The sequence below is a fragment of the Hipposideros armiger genome, unplaced genomic scaffold (assembly GCF_001890085.2).
Source record: "Hipposideros armiger isolate ML-2016 unplaced genomic scaffold, ASM189008v1 scaffold_74, whole genome shotgun sequence".
Classification (NCBI taxonomy): Eukaryota; Metazoa; Chordata; class Mammalia; order Chiroptera; family Hipposideridae; genus Hipposideros; species Hipposideros armiger.
Genome location: NW_017731424.1, coordinates 3,095,457 through 3,110,388, shown reverse-complemented (window position 1 = coordinate 3,110,388; position 14,932 = coordinate 3,095,457). Strand labels below are relative to the sequence as shown.

General features: G+C 42.6%; 1 protein-coding gene across 4 annotated transcripts in view; it reads right to left on the bottom strand.

Moving 5' to 3' along the window:
- Window positions 1–14,932, bottom strand: part of PLPP4 (phospholipid phosphatase 4) — a 102,774-nt gene that overhangs the window by 16,362 nt on the left and 71,480 nt on the right. The gene's annotated exons all lie outside the window — the stretch shown is intronic.

The window sequence follows — 14,932 nt, the reverse complement described above, 5'->3', positions numbered from 1 at the left end:
CTGTGAGTGTGTGTGCACGTGCGCATGTGCGTGTGTGCAAGTGTGCATGAACCCTAATGGCATCCAGGGCTGAGCTATGATGCTATGAAGGCAACTGCTACAGCTCCAACCTGCTCTGGACACCAGTCTAATCAGAACTTTCCTCTTGATGAGAAAATACTGCTGAGGTACAGGGCTCCCTGGGAGACAGCCCACACAGCGCCTGGAAAAACAGGCCTTATAAACACTCTACACCCGAGCAGTGGCCTCAGCATCACCGAGGTTGTTACAAATGCAGAATCTTGGGTCTGCCCCAGACCTACTGTGTTAGAATCTGGCTTCAGCAGACCCACAAATGACCTGAGTTCCCACTGAAGTCTGAGAAGGCCTAAAGCACAGTCATCCTTTTAATAAGACATCTCTAAGAGTTCATCTCAAGGACACAATACAAAACTATGGGGAAATCTAGAAGACAGTGTGCTCCAAGTATTTATAACTATGGGAAAATGGAAAGTGATCAATACGGAGGCATAGACAAGCAAACTGCAACACTGCCATTCAACGGACAATGATGCAATCTTGAAAATTACTGTGAATTACGTAGCAATATGGACAATGCTTAGGATACAATGTAAAGTGAAAAAAAACAGAACCCCAAATTGCAGGTTCAAGATAGTCATGGCAGTAGTATATAAAAATAAATAACTTGCAACTTTTCCAAATTATCTCTGATGATAATATATCTTCCTAAAAGGGAGCCCCCAGGTACACACACAGCTTCTACCGAGGTAGAGCTTTTTCAGCATCCAAATTAAACGAGGCAACAGAGTTGGTTTTACTTTTTCTTTCTTAGAATATTAAACCAGGTTTATTCCAGGAATAAAAACAAAGCACTTAAATTTGAATAATGATAAGTCCTCAAATAAACAGCAAAGCAGTGCTAACATATTTGGATATTCTGTTTAAAGTAAGAACATGTGAGAAACTGTGTTGCCCAGGCCTACTGTGGATTATTTGCTGTGATGAAGGGTATTACGTCACGTACAGGATGTTGCAAGGTGGTCCCATTCGGCCACCGTCCTAGCAGGCACAATGGGTTCTAGCTTCCCACCCTCACCCACTCTCCTCTGCCCCTTCCACTCACTGACACTCTCCCCTGAGGTATCAGAGTGGGAGGAGGAGAGGCTGGACACCTGGCTCCAGTAGGGGCCGGCCTCAACCCAACCTCTTACCCGAGGAGTAACGGACTACAAATCAGACAGCTGAGCAAGTTTATCCACCTAATTACACGGAAGGTAGGGAACATAAAGAACGGCCCTGGGGCGCTTCGCAGGATTAGGGATGAAAATCTCCAAGATTTCAATCTGAGGAGAGGTGGGCCTGGCTGGGTGTCACCAAACTGGCATCTCTTGGGAAAAGAAACAGAAAAACAAATCAGCGTGAAGTAGGAATATGTGTGTGTCCCTGTAAGAAAAATGGTTTGGAGACTTTCAGACAGTCGAGTCCCAGCTCAAACAGCCAATGCTGCCTGAACCTCTGGGCGCATTCAGGAGACGGACAAGGGATGGGGCTGCTGAAAACCCTCCAAAGACAAGACCTGGGGCAGGTGGTTCAAGGCCACCCCCTCAGCCTCCACCTTACCGCCTACTGGCCCAGAAGAACTTGAATTTGGCCAGCTTTGGCAGCAAGGGGCTGCGGCTCCCTCTTTGCAGAGCAGGCAAAAGGTATTCTCTCCCACACAGTGGGGCCCACGCTGCAGCCCTTCCATGCTGAAGCATCTGCTTCTGAGAAAAGGGGGCGGGATTCACAGGCGTTTTCAAAGACAGCTCCACAGCCTCAGCCCCGCAGGCGTCTTCTCCAACACCGGTTTCGGGGCCTCTGGACAGTACTTTTAAAGCAGCCCTCTGTGCCCTTACTTTTCTAAGTGACATGATAGGCTCCAATTTGATGCTAAACCCTATGCTAGTGACTTTCTCATTAACATTTATACAGTCACCCAACCAGCATAATGCCCTTTGGCAAAGGGCCTCTGAGGACTTCCTTCCGCCCAGCAGGCATGTCTGAGCCATGGGCAGCCCCAGTGCTTGGCAGTCCTGCTTTTCCAAATACTATCCGAGCAAGAATTAGGCTCAGCCAAACCACACTGAACTCATGTGATCCCACAGTTTTTCTGCCACCTTCTCCAGTGAGATTGGGGGTTTGGGACTGGGATAAGATCTCCCCACGAGCCTTCAAGCTCTGAGATCTTGGGATTCCTCAAAGCTCAGATTCAGAGTCAACTGGGAGACAAAGAAACAGGAAGGTTTTAAAAGGAATGCTTTGCAACTCTAGCCAAACGACACCATGTTATGTTCTCTTCTCAGAGAAACATGCATTTAAGACACTGTGGGGCTGTAAAACCTTTTCTGCTACTGGGTAACATGTGAGGAGATTTCCATTCCAAGTGACTGTCTTTCCCCTAAACACAGCCCTCGCTTCTAGCACGATTAGGAGAGCTGAGAATTCATCATTCACAGATGTAGCAGGTCACTGAACACCGTGGAAGATAGGGGATTACAAAAAATAGGATAAATGCATTCATGTTTCACTAACATTATTAACAACGGAAATATAACTAGAACTCTCTCAAGCCAGGTGTGAGAGGATGCTGAGTCCCCTTGTCCTAAAGGCTCAGAACTTGTTTACTTGCTCTCTAGAATTTGAAACACACACACACACACACACACACACACACACACACACACATCCACGTGTGCAGGCATGGACGCGCGCGCGCGTGCACACACACACTCACAGTGATCTATGGGGAACAGCATTTGCCCCTTGCTTTCAGCCTGGAGCAGATTTTCTTGGCTGAAAGCAGCTGATTGTAAATACCGGGGGTGCCCCCAAGAAATGTATACACATGACCCGTATTCATTTTTTGTTATTGGTATATACTGAGGATTACAATTTTAATACAGTTATTTCCTTTCTTAAAATGCGTATAATTTCTTTTTTGGCACCCTCTGTATTTATATGTTGATCAGGCTGTGAAACGCAAAGATGCTCTTGGAGTCTCTAAACTAGAAGCAGATGAAAGAGGATGGCTTCCCCACCCTGTTTCTGGCACTTTCCATGCTCACTTGGCTGTTGTCAATGAGAGTAGATAAGCAAAGCATCACGATACAGTTGCTGGTCCAGGAGATGGCTGCCAGCCACACCCGTGAACAGGGCTATCTGCCTGCCTGGTGATCCTGAAAGGGAGTCACTGATTCTTGTCTCCAGCTACACTGACGAACTGCCATGGGCTTGTAACTCTCCCTTTGCAAAGAAAGGTCCATTTACTGAGCTAGCTTAGGTGCAATCATGTGGTTTGCCTTTCTTCCCCAGTTGACTTTTAAACTGAGTAGAAGACCTATGGGCCCCAAGGACTGCAAGAAATAAGAAAATTGCCCCCCTCCAAAAAAAAGCCTTAAAAATAAATGAGATAATAATCAGAGGACATGCCCTGCTTTCCGTGTTGCATTTTTCTCTTTTGCTAATGATAATAAACTTCTCCAGACAAACTGATCGTTCCTGGCACTGAAAATGGAATTGGGCCCTGATAAGGTAATCTGTACAAATTTTTCATTTAATGATGCCCCAAGAATTAATATTTTCTTCTCCAAGAGGGAGAAGGGCAATACCAGGTGATTGAGTAAATCTGAATGTTGAAGGGTGTTTTGAGAAGAATGAATGTTGAATGAAATCTGAATGTTGAAGGGTGTTTTGAGAAGAATGAATGTTGAATGAAATCTGAATGTTGAAGGGTGTTTTGATGTCAGGGCATCTGCACAAGACCATCCAAGTCAAGGTCATGGGAATGGTAATGTCTTTTCAGTGCCTGCAGAGCCCTTACAAGCTGGAGTGTGCTGCTGGCAGTCAGGGGTGGGTTCCCATCCTGGCTCTGTCATTAACTGAACACATGATCTTGGGCAGTTGCTTTCCCTCACTGGGCTTCAGTTTGCTCTGTAAAACAAATGGCTGAACCACACAGGCACCACGTGATGCCCACGGGCTGGGAAGCCAGTGGACACGAGTAAAGTAGGCGGCTGTGAAGAGTCAACTTTTTTTACAACAGAAAACCTTCTCAGTCTATTTCCTATTACTCCACTATGGCTAGACGCTCAGGTCCAATAAGTATTTCACTTTCTGAGAAAAACCAACGATTCATTTGTAATACTAAATGGCAAATAACCCTCAGCCTCACACTGGGGAGACAACTGGGAGTGGTGAGGACTGGGGTTAACCGGGGAACACTCCCCTGTTGAAAGATGCCACCTTGCCTCCACTCTGGCTTGTGTGTGTCACGGGGAAACATGGGCTATGTACCCAGAAGTTTAGATCTCCCCTCTGGAAAGAAGAGGGAAATCCTGATATTTATGGGAACTATTTCCATTTTTAAATATTAACAACCAGTCAAAATCAAATACAGGGCAGACCAAGTGAAACTCATCTGTGGGCCAACAGGGCAGGGTCTGTGGGCAGCCAATTTGGGAGCTCACTCACGCCCTGCCTTCTGGTGCCAATGGTCTGCTGTTTACATGACCCTCCAAGCCTGAGCTGAAAATGACAGTCAGTTCATCCCTACTCTCCATACGTGAGCAAAGAAGCACTTGGTAAGCTTGGGGTGGTTTTGTTTCAACCAATAGCAACAGTAAATGAAGTTACACAGGGGATTTGGGGACCAAATAATCCATTCAATGGTAGGAAGTTTTTGTGCTGTTGAAGTTTGGGCTTTTGACACAAACCGAATGCATACTGTGCTCAGCTCTGCCCCTACACCTGGGTGAGCTCACCCCTGGGGGTCTCAGTTTCCTCATCTGGACAATGGGGTCAGTAGCACTCGACTCACAAAGTTATCTTGAGGATTAGTTCATGAGATTTTATAAAATACTAGCCGAGTGTTTGGCACCTAGTGAGCACGCTCCTGACACTGCTGGCTGCAGTGACTGCCGCTGTGCACAGCCTCGGTTCTGGAAAGTTCCACTCTGAAAGAAAAGCCTTCACAAGGGCTACTCTTGCAATCTGCAGCTCTTTAGTTATATAACTGCATACTTGCTTAGAGGGAATTCTAGAATCAGGTTCTCAATCTCTTATAATGCTGCAGCCCCCAGGGGCTCTCAGCCAATGTAAAACGATCTTAGCTGGTAAAATAAACAAACTTGAAGCCTCAGTGAGATGAACCAGTGGAATATATCTTTCCTATCCCACTTGGCAGAATGCCTGAAGCTCTCAGATGAGGGGATCAGACAGCCAGGAGGCTCCTCCTGTGCTAAGTGACCCATCACACAAGACCAATGACAGAGCACCACAATACGCTGACAAATGTGGGGTCTGAAGGATGGACCAGTGGAGCACCATTCAATCAACTAGGAAACAAGGAAAGGGGAAACTCTGCCAACAAGAGCAGGTACGAGGAATGTTCCATCTGAAGAAGGACCGTGAGACAATGAGGTGTAGAAGCTTTCATTACCTGGCCTCACTTCATGCCCAGAACAACACAGCAACACAGATATTAGGCCCATTTCGTAGATGAAAAATAGAGGCACAGATAAGTCAAATTATTTACCAAAGGTTAGTGCAGACCTTAAATTATTTCTAAATAGAGCAAAAAAGCCACAGATTTTCTGAGCATACTTGCATTTGTAGCACTGCTACCTGCCTATTTGTTTTTATACCCGTATTGCCATGTGCCCATCAGGGTCACCGCTGAATACCCAGGACCCAGCACACCGCTTGGTAAGGGACCTCACCAACACATGATGACTGAATGAATATAAAATGATAACTGGACTCTATTAAGTCCTCCTGCAACAGGCCAAGGTCCGTGGAGACAAGAAGACACAGGGCCATGAAAGGTCATGCCCTTCATCCCCCATTTCTAGGCAGGGTGATACTTAAGCTACCTGAGCCAGACGGGATTTCCGTCTCATGATGGAAATGATTGTACGGTCTTGTTTGAGAATGCGCAATGGGGACAAGGAACCCGAAAGTTCATAATTAGTCTGAAAGCAAATGTCAGAGAATGGAAATGCAAACATAAAAAAAAACACAGACTATAAACTCCTCCGATAACTCCAGTTTGCATCTTCAAGGAGGATTTTGTTCTGAATAAAAGAACCCACTGGGGCGCAACGCATAAAAAGTGCAGAGGAAGCCGGAGTGGCAGGGAAGAAAGTGTCTTTGGGGGAAGAAGGCGACAGTCATTTTGTCAATCCGGAGGCACCTGATCCTGGGGGCGAGGAGGCGGAAGCTTCCACAGAGGAGGTGGCAGAAGCCACTGTGGCTCCTCCCTGCACCCCACACTGCTTGATGAGAGATTATTAGGAGTCATACACGTTACTCCTTGTCCTAGAGAGAGCAGGACCTGTCACCAAGATGGGAAGCGGTTTTGCATATCAGAGCATCCTAATCTACAGAAGGTCTAATCCCCAGGACAACCTTTGCTTTCCTCCATCTTTATTATATGCCACTATGATCTGAAACATAAGAATAAACCTTCAAAAGGGAGAATTTACCTTTTTCTCCAGATTACCATTAGGGGAGCTGATAAAAGCAGAGCAGAACTAGCTAAAGATAGCATTTGTATGAAAAATAATTGCATTTTTACCTCCAAAGGCCTTAGCAGAACATAAATATGATGGCAGGATCTGAACAGCAATGCATACGTTTGAGAAACAGTGAAAAAGGCAGTAGCCAATGTGCTCATCTGATTGATTAGCCTGTACTTGGCGTGAAGGGACTTCAGGAGAAGTCCCTGAAGCCTAAATGATGCCCAGCTGTCTTCTAAGGAAGGGCCTCAGCTACGCCTGCGCTTGGGGAGCTGTGATGCCTACCACCTGCAGTGCGATTTGTTGGGGAAAAACAACCCTTCTAACCTGCCCCGAGCAGTCTCAGCCCACACAGAAGGGCAAGTGTGACATCATAGAAAAAAAACAAAATATATATATATACATACATATATACACATATACACATATACACATACACACACACACATACACACACACACACGCACACACACCACACACACACACACACACACGCACACACACATGTATAATTACTGGCCTCTGCCCTGAGTTCCTGGCACAGAACTCCTGAAACCCTTGTAATGTCCTAAGCGGTAAGAGCATAAGCAGCATCTTTGGTCCGAATGAGGGGACTGTGGGTGGGCTGCTGGATGGGGGCTGGTCACTGGAAGACCACGTCATGCTCGGAAGCTTGAAATTTCAGCTCCATTCTCCCATTCACCAAAGAGGGGAGATGGATGGAAATGAAATTAAGGATTGGTCACGCCTATGTGATGAAGCCTCCTTAAAAATTCCAACAGAGAGCCCCTTGGTTGGTAAACACATCCAAATACTGGAAGGGGGTGACACATCCCAACCCACAGGGACAGAAGCTCCTGTGCTTGAGACCCTCCCAGACCTCGCCCTACACATCTCTTCATCTGGCTGTTCATCTGTACCCTTTATCATAGCCTTAATAAACTGGTAAATGGAAGGGTTTCCCCGAGTTCTGTGAGCTGCCCTAGCAAATTAACCAAACCTACGGAGAGGGTAGTGGGAACCCCAAATTTACAGCCGATCAGTCAGAAGCACAGGTGACAACCTGGACTTGGGATCGGTGTCTGAAGTGGGTGGGAATGGTCTTGTGGGACTCAGGCTTAACCTGTGGGATCTGACACCACCTTCAGGTCGTGACTGTCAGAAGCGAGTTCAATTGGAGGACACCCAGCTGGTGGCACAGAGAAATGCTTAGTGGGGGAAACGCCCACAGATCTGGCGTCAGAAGTGTGGTGAAGGCGATGTAGTGTGAAAGGAAAGGAGAAACACAGGAGGCAAACCTGGGTTTTCCTACACAGAACAGAAACGGGCTGGGCATTAAGGAGACCCGCCAGCCCTGAGGTGTTTGGCTCAAATGCTGACCAAGAGGAGCAGTCGTGATGGGTGTTGACCACACAGCTGAATCAAATCTTCTCGGTATTGTATAAGTGGAAAAGGGGGAGGCATACTTCATGTTACTGTCCTGAGCTAGCGGAGGCCACTGTTTGGGTTACTGAAAAAAAAACTGCAACACCCCCACTCTCAGGACTGAAGTCTCAAGTGACTGGCTGGCTGACGAGATAGCTTCCCAACCAAGCCTCCTCCATGTTCTGGCTTCTCTCACAACAAACTCCCATCACCACAGACCATCCATAGTCATCTCTCACTCCACCCCTAAGGAAACTGACTACAAATGGCACAAGAGCCTCATTTATTGGACACACACCGTCTTCCCATTACGTACGGCATCCCAATTCAAAAGAGATGTTTTCTGTTCATACAAGAATTGTGGATTTTTTAAGTTAGGAGGGCCAGTAAAACTTGGGAAAGCTGGTGAGGCATTTTAATCTCCTATGACCTTGGCAGACACTGCTAATGACTGGAGAGACCTTTTATCAAAAAAGCCAGCTTTGGGCTCAGGGTCTTCCTTAAGTAGCAACTTGCCCCATGCAACAAGTTGAATCCACCTGCTGGCTTCTTTTAAATCATTTAATCCAAGATAGCACAAAATAGAACAAAAATAGAGCTCTCCTCGGTGTTAGAAGATTTGGGTTCCAGGTCAGGGTAGTGTGCCCCTCGGTGGTCTCATCTGTTTGCCAAACGGGGACAACAACATCTGCCTCATCCAACTCTCAAAAAACATGGTATTTGTGAAAGCATTTTGTAAACAGAAATTCAACATATACGGGAAAGGTATTGTTAGTAAGGCTAAGGAAATGGACAATTAGAAACTTTGAATATGGAAGCTGGTCTCGGGCCCAGAGCTGTCTGCTCTGAAGCCCAAGTTTAGTCCCTTTTCTAATATAGAAATATCGAGTAATTACCAAACCCAGGACTTTATGCCCAGCGGTGTGGCAGACTATGTGTCTTGACTGAAAATATTAAAAGTTGGGTGAAATATAAAAACAAGCAATTTCTTAAACCTATCACTGAGTTGACATAAAGAGAAAATTAATGAAAGCAAGCTCTCCCAAAAAGAAGGGAAAACAAGGGTCTTAGGAGCAAGGAAACTGCAAAGCCAGGCTGTGCCCTGAGTGTGTCTGCGGAAACCTACAGACCTTGAGGTTCCGCTTTGATGTCTCCATGGGGCACACAGGCAAAGAGACTAGTCACAGCCGTGTCCAAGAGGGAGAAAGAATGGGATGGGTACCCTGAAAACACCACAGATCCTAAAGGCTTAAGAGTAAGTAGGAAAGGAAGCCTGCTCTTCAGAGGAAGCAGGAAACTTGCCCGTCTCCATCTTTGTGCTGTGTGGAGAGATCTCATAACTACAAGGTGACTCTCATAGGCTTTTGCTGTCCAATTCATGCTTTTCATGTGGTCCCCAAGAAACCTTAAGAGGAGAATTCATTTGGGGTGGCCCTGGAATGGGCAGTGCTCCCAGGCGACCGGCATAATTCCTCTCTGGAGGAATTCAACTTCAACCCAGAAGTCAAAATATTCCCCAAAATAAAGTTCTAGGGAAAAGTAACAGCCCAGAGTAAGAAAAGGAAACACACACACACACACACACACACACACACACACACGATTTCAGGGCATATACAGGAAAAGCTGAATCACACCCAATTTAGATATTATAAGGCATAGAATATAAAATCATTATTTGCAATAGTTTTAAGGAAATTAAGGGAAGCATGAAAATAAGAACAGAGAACAAGCATAAAAAATAATAAAGCAGATTTTTTTTATTTTTTGTTTTTTAGCTGAGCCATCCTGCCACCTGTTGGCAGATCAGTGGCAGCTCTGCTTGGACTGGGAATCTAACCGGCGGCCCTGTTGCTCAGAGCTCAAACTCTTGAGTGAGCTCTTAACCAACTGAGCCACTCAGCCGGCCCTGAAGCAGATTTTTTAAAAGACCAAATAGAATTTCTATAGATAAAAGTAGAGTAATTGCACTTAAAAACTTAATAGAAAAAATAGCATGTGAGACAAACTTAATAGAGAATTAGAATTGGAAGATGATAATAGATAGATAGATAGATAGATAGATAGATAGATAGATATGGAAAATTTGAAAGAGAGGTTAAGTGATATGGATAATATGGTGAGAAAGTCTAACAAATGTCTAACTGGAGTTCCAAATTAGGGGAGAAGATAATTGAGAAAATGGGTAAGAAACAATATTCAAACAGAAATGGCTAAGGATAGCTCAAAGTGTGTAAAGATGGACACAAACCTGAGACTTAGAAAGCCCAGTGAATCTCATACAAGATATGTAATAGGAAATCCACACTTAGACCCCTAGTAATACAACTTTATAACACAAAAGAAAAAGCAAGATACTAAAAGGATCCGGAAAGGAAGACTAGATTACCAACAAAGGAGCAACGGTAAGACTGACAACTGACTTCAAAAACACCAAAAAACCATTGCTAAACAACTGGGAAATATCAAAGTTGAGAGAGATAGTAAATGCCCAATTAGAATTCCAAATTTAGTAAAGCTATCTTTCAAGGCTGAGGTCAACTAAAGCACAGTTAGAACAATAAAAAACATAGAACATTTTCCACAACAGTATATCAAAGAAGGAAATTTAAAGGACATATTTTAGGTAGAAGTTGGAAAGACTGAGATGGAAAAGGGAATATAAACAAAGGCACTGGCACATATAGGGTTAAACTACGCACAGGTTGATGGTTCTGTTGGGGGCAGGGAGAGGAAGCAGACTAGAATTAAAACAGTAAACAAAGTAAACTTGCCAGATCGGGTTTACCAGAGCTAATGCATTTAAAGTCTTTATATTGCTCAGAACAAAAGAAAATATATTAACTTTATGCCCAACAATTTTATAATTCACATTCTTTTGAAGCCATATGGAACATTTATGAAAACTGACCATATGCTGAGCCTCAAAGCTAGCCTCAAGATCAAAGGGCTGGTCATTTTTACAGATCACATTATCTGACCACAATGCAATTAAACGTTAATTCATTTAAAATCTTAACAAGGAAACTATCATATATTTATTAATTATGTGTGTTAAACTACAGGCTTGATAGAATTTCCAAACAAAAAGAGGAAAACAATGGAATCAGAACATGAAAATACTAAGTCGTACAAGAAGCAAGGAGAAAATAGTACATAGGGAATGATATAAATAAATCCTAATATATAAGTAATGACAACAAATAGAATTGAAATTAGCTCCCCAGCTTATAGTTTAAAAAAATATATACATAAAACAGAGCACAGTCATAGAACAGAGAAAGATGTAAGAAGCAAATGTTAACCAATAGAAAGCTGATTTAAATATCAAAGTCAGATGTTCTTTATTGTAAAAAGCAGCATTAGAAATAAATATGGTCATGACTTAATTATAAAGGTAGTAGAAGGTATAACAGGAGTTATGACAATTCTAAAATATGTTTACACATCACTTTAAAATATATGGATCAAGAATGGAGAAATTTCAAAGACGACAGAAATACAACATCTACTGTAATAGTAGAATCTTTTAATATACATTTATTAATGCTGGTTTAATGTTTTAAAAACTGATAACTATAAACCATCACACTAACACATTAAAGGGAAAAATACCAACTTGTTAGATGCACAAAATTCAAAATGCATTCTTAGCAAACTAGAAACAGAAGAAAACTGATAGACGTTTTTGGAATGTCTGCCAAAAAAAGTCATACTTAATGGTAAAATGTTTAAACCATCCCCTTCATATCAGCCACAAGACATGGGTGCCTGCTATCCTCACTTCAAAATCATTGTGTGGGTGATCCTAGCTAGTGAAGTAAGATAAGAGAACTAAATAAAAGGCTTAAGAATTGGAAAAGAAGAACAAAAACTCTCATTATTTGTAGGTAAAAACCCAAAATAATCTACAGATAAGCAATTAGAATTACTAGGAAAGACAGCAAAATTTCAGCATGAGAAAAATCAATAGACCAAAGTCAACTGCTTTTCTGGACACCAGGAAACAATCAGCCAGAAAACATAATTTAAAATATAAATTTTACAATAGCAATAAAAATATAAAATACCTAAGAATTACTCTAATAAATGATGTATACGTCCTTTAAAGGGAGAAGTGTAAAACTACTAAAAGACATTAAGACCTAAATAGACAAATATACCATGAACTTGAATAGGAAGATATCATTTCTCCCCAAATTGAACCATGGACTTGATAAAAAGGCCAATCAAAATTTCAAGAAGGATTTTCATGGAACTTGACCAGCTGATTCTCAAATACATATGGAAGAGCAAAGGGCTGAGAATAGCCAAAACACTACTGAAGAAAACAGTTGGGGAGGTGGTAGACAATCCTCTACTTGGAGTTATACAAGGATTATATTCCCCTACACTTTTGAAATTAGGTGTGATCATGTGACTAACTCTGCCAATGAGATACGAGGAGAACTGACACGAGTCCCTCCTGGGAGGAAGCAGTAAGCGCTGATGTGCGACTCTCTATGCTCTCTTCCCCCCTCCCCCCCCCNTTTGAGCTGCTGGGCGGTGTCCTAGTGCCCGTGCGGAAAGGAAGGCACCTTCCCTCCAGGCAGGGTCAGTGACCAGGAATCTCCCCCCTTCCCCCGCCCCGTGGAAGCACCTGTTGAGATGGCAGCAGAGCATCTGTCTGTGTGGGCCCCTGAGCGACTACAATTATTCATGTAGTGTAAGCAAGAAACAACCCTTTTGTGTTTTAAGCCACTGAGATTTATATTCAAAAACAAACCAACCAATCCTGATGAACACGGGGAATTGCTCTACTAAATCTCAAAAGTTATCACAAAGCTATAATGATTAGAACACACAGCACTGGTACAAGGGCTAAGCAAATAGACCCATGGATCAAAACAGAGAGCACCAAGAAAAAGACCCATTCGTGCATGGACATGAGATATGGCAGAGGTTGTGTCACAGACCAGTGTAGATGGATAAACAGTGCTGGGAAAGACGGCTGTCCATATGGAAAAAATAAAATTGGACTGCTACTGTACGCCATACAGAATACCCAGAAATTAATTCCAGGTGGACCATAGACCTAAAACAGAAAGCAAGACTGGAGAGAATTAGAAGGTAACACAGTCTTGAGGTTGGGCGATTTGTCTGTAAAAAGACACCAAAAGTATTAATCATAAAGGAAAGGATTGATAAAACGGACTGCATTTAATATTGAGAACTTGGTTCATCCAAATATACAACAAATTCTGGATTGGATACTGGTTTGACCACTGTTGTAAAGGATATTGGTGGTAAACTGGGGAAATCTGAAGATGGTTTGCATATGCCAAGAGATAAAAATTTACTCAAATGCATAGGTGAAAATTGTTGACTGAGCTTTCATTTTAATTACACACATACACACACACACACACACACACACACACACACACCATTAGAATATGCACTAAGGTATTAATGTTGGTGACCTCTGGGCAGTAGAAATATAAAATTCCTTTTTAAAATTTTTGCTTCTCTGTATATCCTAACTTTCTACAGTATGCATGTACTGCTTCTGTAATAAAACAATTATTAAAATAAATTAATGAATAAATAAATGAAAGAATGAATACACACACTGTGGGAAGCAAAAACAAAAATAATTTAAAAGACAAGCACAGAGGGGGAGAAGACATTTGTTGTCCCATATAACCAGCAAAGGACTAACATCCAAAATTGTTTAAAAACTCTTTTTAAGTCAATGAGATATAAGCAAACAACCTAATTGAAAAACAGGCAAAGATATGAACAGTAATGTCATGTAAATAGGAAATCTAAATTCCATTAAACTTATGAAAAGATGGTCCAGCTCATTAGTCATCGTGAAGATACGTATCACAACCACCAGGAGCTACCATCACACCCTCTAGTCCGGCAAAAACAAAATCCTACAATGCCGAGTGCTGGCAAGGCTGTGGCCAGTGGGAACTCTTCAGAGCTTGCTGGTGGACGTGTACAAACCGTGTGGCATTATTTCTTGAAGGTGAACATGAACAAATGCCCCAGAAATACATCTGAGAATTATTTTTGCAGTAAGTGCACCAGGAATTCCTAGCAACACCATTAGCAATGGGTTCAAACTGGACGTGACCCACGTCTGTTAACATTACAATGGTTTTTAAACTTTGCGGTACAGTCATGCCTTAGAATACATAGAGCAGTGACAGTCAGTAAACTCCTGTTACATGCAACAATAAATAGAAGAACCTCAGGAACAATGGTGAGCAAAAGTAGAAAATCACAAAAGTATTTTCTGCATGACTCCATTGATGTAAAATTCAAAAACAAGCAAAACTAAGCAATATATTGTGTAGGAATATGCGTGCGTGCATGTGTGTGTGTAAGACTACCTAGAAAAGCAAAGAGGTTATTTTTAAAATGTCAAGATAATGGCTATAGTGGGGGACAGAACAATAAGGGAGGGCTATGTAGGATTTTTAAGGATCTATAGTTAAATTCTATTTCTTAATCCAAGTGGTGGGTATGTTTTCTATTATTTAATATTTATGCATATTATGATTTAACAGTAAAAACATTCTGTAAGCCATATGGATATGTTTTCTATATGATTTTGTACATATATTTCATTCTATAAACTAATTACCCCTATAAAACAATAGCAGTATACTAAGAAAATTACATGGTCCAGGAGCAAACGCAGAATTAGAGCCAGTCACCAAACTGTTCGCCCTGTAACAGGGACTCTTCAGCCACTCATTTGGTCATCAAGCAATTCAGGTCACTTAAAAAAGAAGCAAGTTCAAGTCCCCCAACCCAATTCTTCGAAAAACTCCATGACCCCAGGGCAGGCGCTGAGCACACCAAGACCACGTGCACCAGCTCAAGGGGACACACTGACAAACAGAAAGTCCTAGGTTTGGTTTTAGGACATGCTAAGGATCATAATTATGCATTTAAAT